This window comes from Conger conger, chromosome 1, assembly GCF_963514075.1.
Source record: "Conger conger chromosome 1, fConCon1.1, whole genome shotgun sequence".
Classification (NCBI taxonomy): domain Eukaryota; kingdom Metazoa; phylum Chordata; class Actinopteri; order Anguilliformes; family Congridae; genus Conger; species Conger conger.
Genome location: NC_083760.1, coordinates 76,000,049 through 76,010,701, shown reverse-complemented (window position 1 = coordinate 76,010,701; position 10,653 = coordinate 76,000,049). Strand labels below are relative to the sequence as shown.

Here is a 10,653-nt window from a genome sequence, read left to right as displayed (position 1 = left end):
GAGTGGGCTGGTGTAGAGTGGCCTGGATTGATTTGAGTATTTAAATTGGGTTATGTGTCATAGCTAAGCTTCAGGACTGAAATGATTTCTGAGCCATTCTGAGAATGTTGGTGGCTGACGCAGTCCTGTGAGGTCATATCCTGTGACCACTGTAACTTATGATGCTTCTGTTGTTTGAGTGGAAGCCATTCCTGGGTAGAATAACTGAAACCCTCCTGCACTGGCAGCAGCTCAGGTCATTTCTCACAGGAACCGTGCATTTTCAGCGCCACTCGCACTGTTGCTCATTTTTCTTTTGCCATGTAATTATAGATTTTCTTTGCTGGTTGTCAATTATCACAATGAATTTAGGCAAACCCAAAGGGTGGAGGTAACAGAAATAAAATCCAATTCTTTAAAATGAAAATCAACATTTTATTTAAAAAATAATAATAATAATAATCTGATCACTGCTTAATGAAAAACACACATTAGAATCTATTGTACTCTCCATTTTTAAACAAATCTTTTTCTTTCTCTACCTCTTGGTCTCTCCAACTCTTGTTGTTCACAATCCAGACACAGAGAGCAGTTCACATCTAAACTGTTCAAGCTGGCTCGATGCTCCACCTCACACACTCCAGCCCCACACCCCTCTCAGCTGCCCAGAGAAGAAGGAAACCCCCTAGTGCCTGGGCCTTCTGCACCTCCCTCACTGCAGGAGGAAGGAAGGGGTGAGGGGATTCACCTCAACAACATGGGCTACTTTCTGGTTCAGACAAACTGAGAGAAGAGCATCAGAGATGTGTACAAATGTATTGTTGTAATAGTTGGTCAATAGACTCACGCAGTACTCACACACACACACACACAGACACACACACAACTACACACACACCCAGACACACACACAACTACACACACAAACACACATACACTCAGACATGCACACAACTACACACACACACACAGACATGCACACAACTCACACACAGTGCCACACACACAGTACTCACACGCACACACACACAAACACACACACAACTACACATACAGTGCCACACACACAGTACTCACACACACACACACACAGTGCCACACACACACACTCATCTACCATGCAGTTGATTCAAACACTGTGTATACTTTCTAGAATTGCAGAAATGCATGGCTAGCACAAACCATTGCATATACACTGCGAGTGATTGAACAGCTTATCCTGAACAGGGTCGCAGGGGGGCTGGAGCCTATCCCAGCATACATTGGGCGAAAGGCAGGAATACACCCTGGACAGGTCGCCAGTCCATCGCAGGGCACACACACATACTCACACACACACACAGACATGCACACAGCTACACACACAGTACTCACACACACACACACACAACTACACACACACAGTACTCACACACACACACCCAGACACACAGTGCCACACACACAGTACTCACACACACAGACACAGTGCCAAACACACAGTACTCACCTACACATACACTCACCTACCATGCAGTTGACTCAAACACTGTGTATACTTTCTAGAATTGAATGCATGGCTAGCACAAACCATTGCATATACACTGCGAGTGATGAGTACTGAACACACATGAAGTTTGTGTAATGGAGAAAGCGATCCATCCATCCATTATCTTAACCTGCTTATCCTGAACAGGGTGGCAGGGGGGCTGGAGCCTATCCCAGCATACATTGGGTGAAAGGCAGGAATACACCCTGGACAGGTCGCCAGTCCATCGCAGGGCACACACACACACACACACACATACTCACACACACACACACAGACATGCACACAGCTACACACACACACACACACACAACTACACACACACAGTACTCACACACACACACACACACACACACACAGTACTCACACACACAGACACAGTGCCACACACACATTACTCACATACACATACACTCACCTACCATGCAGTTGACTCAAACACTGTGTATACTTTCTAGTATTGAATGCATGGCTAGCACAAACCATTGCATATACACTGCGAGTGATGACTACTGAACACACATGAAGTTTGTGTAACGGAGAAAGCGATCCATCCATCCATTATCTTAACCCGCTTATCCTGAACAGGGTGGCAGGGGGGCTGGAGCCTATCCTAGCATACATTGGGCGAAAGGCAGGAATACACCCTGGACAGGTTGCCAGTCCATCGCAGGGCACACACACCATTCACTCACACACTCATACCCATGGGCAATTTAGATTCTCCAATAAGCCTAACCTGCATGTCTTTGGACTGTGGGAAACCTGAGTACCCAGAGGAAACCCACATGAACACGGGGAGAACATGCAAGCTCCGCACAGAGAGGCCCCAGCTGACCGGGATTCAAACCCAGGACCTCCTTGCTGTGAGGTGGCAGTGCTACCCACTGCACCATCCGTGCCGCCTTAAATAAACATAATAAATAAAAAGAAAAATATTTTTAACAAAAATGTGTCTGTTATATCATTTACAGTTGTAGAATTTTAATCATAGGTACATTTTAACATTAAGAGACATAATATCACAAAATAATCTACAATAACAACATCATATAAATTTTATAAATGTATTATCGTAATTTTGCAGGAAATAAGTATTTGATCCCCAACCAATCAGCAATAATTCTGGCTCCCACAGACCAGTTAGTTTTCCATTAAGAAGCACTCCAAATCTCAACTCATTACCCGAAAAACCTGTGTCAACTCGTTACATCGTTATGTAGCTGTATAAAAGAGACCTGTCCATTTACAAGGAGCGGATAAAAGGTCTAGAGTTCATTTCAAGTGTGCTATTTGCATTTGGAATCTGTTGCTGTCAACTCTCAATATGAGATTCAAAGAGCTGTCACTATCAGTGAAGCAAGCCATCATTAGGCTGAAAAATCTAAACAAACCCATCAGAGAGATAGCAAAAACATTAGGTGTGGCCAAATCAACTGTTTGGATCATTCTTATAAAGAAAGAATGCACCACCGGTGAGCTCAGCAACACCAAAAGACCCGGAAGACCACGGAAAACAACTGTGGTGGATGACAGAAGAATTCTTTCCCTGGTGAGGAAAAACCCCTTCACAACAGTTGGCCAGATCAAGAACACTCTCCAGGAGGTAGGTGTATGTGTGTCAAAGTCAACAATCAAGAGAAGACTTTACCAGAGTGAATACAGAGGGTTCACCACAAGATGTAAACCATTGGTCAGCCTCAAAAACAGGAAGAAAAGATTACAGTTTGCCAAACAACATCTAAAAAAGCCTTTACTGTTCTGGAACAACATCCTATGGACAGATGAGACAAAGATCAACTTGTACCAGAATGATGGGAAGAGAAGAGTATGGAGAAGGAAAGGAACTGCTCATGATCCAAAACATACCACCTCATCAGTGAAGTATGGTGGTGGTAGTGTCATGGCGTGGGCATGTATGGCTGCCAATGGAACTGGTTCCTTTGTATTTATTGATGATGTGACTGCTGACAAAAGCAGCACGATGAATTCTGAAGTGTTTTGGGCAATATTATCTGCTCATATTCAGCCAAATGCTTCAGAACTCATTGGATGGCGCTTCACAGTGCAGATGGACAATGACCCAAAGCATACTGCGAAAGCAACCTAAGGGTTTTTTAAGGCAAAGAAGTGGAATGTTATGCAATGGCCAAGTCAATCACCTGACCTGAATCCGATTGAACATGCATTTCACTTGCTGAAGACAAAACTGAAGGGAAAATGCCCCAAGAACAAGCAGGAACTGAAGACAGTTGCAGTAGAGGCCTGGCAGAGCATCACCAGGGATGAAACCCAGCATCTGGTGATGTCTATGCATTCCAGACTTCAGGCTGTAATTGACTGCAAAGGATTTGCAATCAAGTATTAAAAAGTGAAAGTTTGATTTATGATTGTTAGTTTGTCCAATTACTTTTGGTCCCTTAAAAAGTGGGAGGCACATATACAAACTGTTGTAATTCCTACACCGTTCACCTGATTTGGATGTAAATACCCTCAAATTAAAGCTGAAAGTCCATTGTGGTGGTGTATAGAGCCAAAAAGATGAGAATTGTGTCCATGTCCCAATATTTATGGACCTGACTGTATATACACACACACACACACACACACACAGTTCCCTTACTGCGCCAATATTATATTTAACCATTTATTTATCTTTTCGTACCCATCACCATACTTGTGACGGTCAATGATCATCTGCCTCTTCTGAATCTCCAGTTGGGGGAACACCACACATAATTGTAATGATGCAACATAGATAGGATCCGCCCATTAATAACGCCACATGAGTGTGCCGAGCTCATTGGCTGAAAATTATGGCACGGAGCTCAGATGTTTTAGTTTCTCCGCTCCGTTTCGGAAGATGACAGCAGTAAGAAGGCAGTTTTGAATACAAAGTCGTAGAACTATATCATTTAAGTAATTTGACTCGCAACGGTATTGATTTTTTTTTATGTGGACTGTCGTTGAAAAGTAAACGTTTAAAAGGCCGATGTTAGCTAGATGGCTTGGCTTTCCTGCAGTACATGCTAGAGTACAGAACCAAAATACATAAACATGTGTCTCATAACATATAAAGTACAAGTTCTTTGTATGTTCGCTGGTAAGTAGCAATTTCTGTCCTTATTGTTGGTGCAGCTAACCAAGCAGCTAACGTAGCTCAACTCCTGATTATAGCTCGTTGTTGATAGTAACTAGCTAGCTAGCTAAGTCATAGCGTCGGTAGATCTTTACAATTAGGCAGTATGGAGTGCAACGTTTTAGCCATAACTTAGTTAGCTAGTCTAATTCATTCTGCCTTTTTGGTTTAGTTGCGGACATTGCAGAAACAGAAGATATATAGCTGTATACGCTAATGTTGTTTGACTAGACATCTAATTTAATTTAACGTTAGCTAGCCAAATTGGAAAAACGACGAGATGCGAAAAGGGGGCCATCGTAACCGCTAGCTGGCGAACCTTAAAACTGTTCTCTATCATATTCATATTAGAACATTGACAGCAGCGTGGGCGGTGTGGTATGGAAAACACGTGTTCAACTGTGTTAAAAAATCTGTGGAGAAGGAGTAATTGGCCTTCTATGCACTGGGATAGTGCAATTTAAATAAATTAAAAAAACGATTTCACTTTATCTTTCTTTGTATGTTCTGAACGAGCAGCTTGTCATCTGTCTTTTGTGAATGTCTAGGCCTGCTGTCATGTTGCATCGTCCATGGTCGGGAATGTCAGTGTTTTAAGCATGCAAATGGCTCGGCATCATACTATCTGTCCGGCAAACTTGAATCAACAAACTGCTCAACTCTGTGGTCTGCCAATGTAAGTAAATCTTAAATATTATCATGCTTTAATGTCCCACTCCAGAAATCGAAGCCATCGCAGACCTGTACACCAGCTTGCAGATATCTAATCAGTCAGCCATTGGCAGCAACCCAATGCATAAAACCACACAGACATAGTCAAGAGGTTCAGTTGCAGTCAGTTGTTGTTCAGATCAAATATCGGAACGGGGGAGGAAAGGTGATCTAAGTAACTTTGAATGTGGACTGAAATTATTGTACGATGGGGTGGTTTGAGTATCTCAGAAACTGCTGATCTTTTGGTATTTTCACACACAACAGTCTTGAGTTTACATAGAATGGTGTGAAGAACAAAAAAAACATCCAGTGAGCGGCAATCCTTTGGGTAAAAAAAAAATGCCTTGATGAGTGAGGTCAGAGGAGAATGGCCAGACTGGTTCTGGCTGAGAGGAAGGGAACAGTAAGTGAAATAGCCACATGAAGTGGATGGTCTACAGCAGCAGAAGTCCAGTACGTCCATTACAGTTTGTGCGAAGGTGTAGAAGAGATGGTTGTCCGCTGTATTTCAATGCATCTCAATGGTCTGTCTGTGAATTTAGGGAACGGTGATTTCATGGAAGGATGACACTGGTGAGGATCATGCCGGGGAAGTATTGGCCCATGATTCCAAAGCAATGCTTCTGAAGATCTGTAGGGAGGACCTCCAATACAAGGAAGAATGCCCTGGTTCAGGGGTAGGAAAACTTAAGAGTGTGTGCGCGTGCGGGAAATGCCAATTGATTTCAAGTCCTGCATTTTGCCTGAAATTAAATATGTTAAATTATATGTTCAAGGAATCAAATTCAGTTGGTGGTGTCCCGTTAACATAAGCTGCTGAACGTGGGTTACACTATGCAGGGATTCCCCCAGGAAAATGGTTAAAGGAGGGGGAAATGCCTCAGCATATGCAGCAGTGGCATGAAGCAGCGAGCTTGTTTTACAGATTTTTAAAAATTATTATTATTATTTTTTAACATGTACCTAAGACTTTTGCACAGTACTGTGTATTCACTGGCCTACCTGGAATAAATTGGTCTATTTACAGTGGCCTGTTTTCATTTAACAGGTAGTCAAGTATGTGCCATGTTCCTGTGAGTATAATCCTCATTGTGCTCTCTATTTTAAATATTTGTACGTACAGTAGTTCTTACTGCATTTAGTTTCTATTGTGGCTTTGTGGCATGAGAAAATAACAGATTGCTAGAAAACAGTCTTGAGTACGCAACCTCCTTTTGATATTCAGATATCTATACGGTACTATAACAATCCAGTCAGACAGTTGTGTTGAGGTCATGTCCACTCCAGTTAGTTGAGAAGTTGTATGTATGTAAATAAAAATAAAAATGTATTCCATATTCTAGGTAAATGCATCATTCGGGATGCAGGCCATATGAAACGCAAAACCACTGAAGCCCTTGGCCCTGAAGGTGCGTTCCCCGGGAGTTCAAGGCCTTTAAAATCCAGAACTCTAGCCACACCGTTACCATTCAAATCCTTTTGAACGCATTGAAAGTTTATTGTGAGTAATGCTGTGTTCACATGGATCACGGTAGATGAGAGACCCCAAACCAGATGTCATTATAGTGGACAGGAGCCATGCGGTAAGAAATGATGAGGACGGCAAAGAACTACGTGACACAGCACTTGCCGTTGAACTTTAACTTTAACTAATAATTAAAGTTGAACTAAATTTTTTGCCCTGACATTCAACGGAATTTGCAAGCCGGATGCGAAACTTTTTTCTTAGCCTTTCTTTTTTGCATAACGTAGATCAATATGTATACTAAATTCAATCCTCCTTTTCCTATCCTTGTTGAAAACTGGCTGTATTACCGAGCAACATCACCATAGCAGTGTGTATTTTATTTGCTGTGGTGCCATCCTGCCCTTTTTTCCCCCTGTACCGTTCCCAAAGTGCTCTTCTGCCATCTACCGTGATCCATGTGATCACAGCATAATAAATAATAAAGCAGCCAAGAGCTCCTGAATAGGTGCGTTTGCATCTATTTGATGTGCGTTTAATTTGTCTTTCATTCCATCCATCCAGGAGGGTCTAGCCGGAGTCACATCGCAGTGATCTTCGGCTCGATCATCGCCTTCGTTATCGCCATACTCATCACTGTTTATGGGGTATGTACTTTCAGAGACACTTTGAAAGATTTTGAAATTGAAAGCTGATGTTTTTCATGTGCATTCATGCAATCATAGGAGTTCATTTTCTCATTCATTGTAGCAATATTATATTTGTCTTAAATAAAATGCTGTGGACTATTTTATCTTTAATTCATTTAGCTGGTGTGCAGATCAGGAGCACCGAGACGGGGAGCGGCACAGTTCCTTGTCTAGGCCACCAGGACTGCAGCAAGCTGTTGGTGAAGACTTATCAGGACTGCCTAATTCTACTGCACTGAGGGAGCATTTTACAAAAGTGGTCCACTAACGGTCAATTCATCTTTGGTGCTGTGGTTAGCGTAGCTGCCTTTCCCCCTTGAGCCTTGAGTTCAAGCTTCAATATTCAGTAAAACTATGCTCATGGTAAATGGTACATGGTTGGCTTTGTACAGCACTTTGGATAAAGGCGCTATATAAATTGCAATTGGAATTGGAAATCAAGGAACACAATCAATATTACACTTTGGAAAAATCAACTTGGTTTTTCCATTGATATGTAATCGATATCTGCCTCAATTTAAAAACAAACCGCTGACTTTGACATAATCTGGCATCCATTCATCGATAGACTAAATTTGTTACCTCTGCACCGATTTCACAATTAGTTTCGTTTTTTTCGCCTGTCCGTTTGCCTGATGTTTTGTTTTATTTTGTTTGTTTGGTTCTATTCTGTTTTGAATGTCTGATTATTTTGTGACTCTTGTCTTTTTAACACTTCTATTGCACTTTATTGCGCAAAAAAATTGTAATAATATATTATGGTTTTGCACTTCACTATAGATGGTTAATGCTCAAGTTAATTTTTAGCAGTTTTGACTGGTGGATATTGGTGTACTATTTAGCTGTTAACCATATATGGCTAGATTAGACATGTACGCTCTCGGCATACTTCGGTAATATCACTATGAAACTGTGCACAAATTAAGCTCTTTGGATGTTCATAAGTAACATAACCAGTAGCCTGATCACCAATCAGCCCAGGTCGGCTCATGTCACCCCGCTTCTCATTGGCCTCCACTGGCTTCCCCTTGCCGCACGCATCCGTTTCAAGGCCCTAGTGTTGGCATTTCAGGCTGCTAAGGGGACTGCCCCACCTTACATACAATCCCTGATCACTCCCTACTCCCCAGCTAGACCACTCCGGTCTGCCAGCTCTGGTCGCCTTACGGTTCCCTCTCTACGTGCACCTGGCGGTCGAGCTGCACGTTCACGCCTGTTTTCCGTTTTGGTTCCTCAGTGGTGGAATGACCTGCCTACCACTGTCAGAACAGCAGAATCCCTCCCCCTATTTCGACGCAGACTCAAAACCCACCTTTTCAAACTCTACCTTAGTCCTCCCTCCTGATTTCCCCTGCCCCTCCTTTCTGATATCCCTATCCTTGTCTAACCCCCCCAAAAAAAAAAAAAAAAAAATTCTGATGACAACTATGTTCAGAACAGCATTTCCTGTGTATTTTGCTAGTTTCTGGATGTGATGCTCTGACTTATGGTAGAACCTATGCACTTGTAAGTCGCTTTGGATTAAAAGCGTCTGCCAAATGACTAAAATGTAAAATGTAAATGTAAATGAAGATGCACCTCTTCAAGCAGCACCTCTCCCCATCCCTCCCTACCTCCCTGTGAACCTTAATTGTTGTCTTTGTGATTTACTTTGTGTTTCGGTATTTTTAGTTGGCTAGGTAAGCAGTATTTGGATCGTTAAGTTTGGTCACTTTTGCTTTGTTGTTTGTTTGTTTATTTGTAGTTAAAAAAAAAAAAATTAGGCCCTGGTCCTTATCTTTGTTGTATGGGTAGCAATTGAAATTGTGCTTCCCTCTAGGGTCTTTCAGCGCACTTATCCCTGGTTATGGGTATGCACTTTGTTGTACGTCGCTCTGGATAAGAGTGTCTGCCAAATGCCAATAATGTAATGTAATGTAACCATGGCATTATATTTGTGGAGATACATTGCAGAATTATGTTTTATTTTTTTCATGTAAAATTTCATATTTGAGTCTGCTGACGTCTGTTATATGAAGGTGATCTGCCACAGATCCAGAAAACTTGAGTGAAACTCTTGTTTTACTTCATGATCATTTATGTTTTCACTTCAAACTTTATTGTGAAAACAGAAGAGATCATTAATACAAAATACAAATAATATTTTTTATTAATGCGTTTTATCAGGATTGCCATCTTTGTCTGCAGTTCACTTGCATTTTGAGCTATAAACTGTGTGGAAACATTACATTTACATTACAATAAATTTAAAAGATTTACACAAGATGGCAGGTCCGTGAAAATAAAGCATTGTCAATGTGTATCTTATTGTTGGAGCTCTATTTATATATACACTGAGTGAGCACTTTATTATGTACTTGTTAGACTTCTTTTTTAGACTAGAGAAGTCTTCTGCTACAGAAGTAGCCTAGAGATTTGATGCGTTGTGTGTTCAGAGATGCTCTTCTGCGTACCACTGTTGTATTGTGTTATTTGCTTTGCGGTCACCTTCCTGTCAGCTTTGACCAGTCTGGCCATTCTCCTCTGACATCTCTCATTATCAATGCATTTATGATAAAGTGATCACTGTGTATATTTATGCATTTGTATTTATATGTATATATTTTTGATGAATAATATATTTATTTTATATAAACTATGCTTGTTCACTCCTGTACTTGAAATAAAAATCTTTCAGATACACTTGCAGTTTCTGCCTGTGTTTATAAATGTAAGATCAAGATATGAATGAGTGAATTGAAAAACTAAGGCTTATGCTTAATGATGAGTGAATATTATGTATGGATGAGGAAATGTAGTTAATAAGCCATGGTTATGGCCAGGAATATGATCGCTCAAACATGAATTCTTGTTTTTGATAGTCATCTGTATCTGGGCTGACGGGAAATAAGGCCTACTGTAATTTTTAAATGCTTTCACAACATTTCATCGCATTGTCCTCTATTAAGTGCAGACCAGGCAGTACGTCATGGCAAAAACAACTGCTGTATCACCTCCCAGTGTGTCTTACATGAGTGCGAGAGGAACATGATCATTGGTAGGGACGTTTTGTTAGTCACAATTGGCTTATATACAGTCATGTGTCCACTAGTCCACATAGTGCTACTAATTTTGTATTCATTAAAATACTTTGTCTTGA

The 10,653-nt window shown here is 41.2% G+C and overlaps 1 long non-coding RNA gene across 1 annotated transcript; it reads left to right on the top strand.

Moving 5' to 3' along the window:
* Positions 1–5,188: 5,188 nt before the first annotated feature.
* On the top strand, positions 5,189–10,196 carry LOC133108023 (uncharacterized). The gene is made up of 6 exons (XR_009704636.1): positions 5,189–5,322; positions 5,903–6,037; positions 6,409–6,433; positions 6,704–6,769; positions 7,390–7,472; positions 7,635–10,196. It is a non-coding gene; the product is annotated as an uncharacterized LOC133108023 (long non-coding RNA).
* Positions 10,197–10,653: the final 457 nt, after the last annotated feature.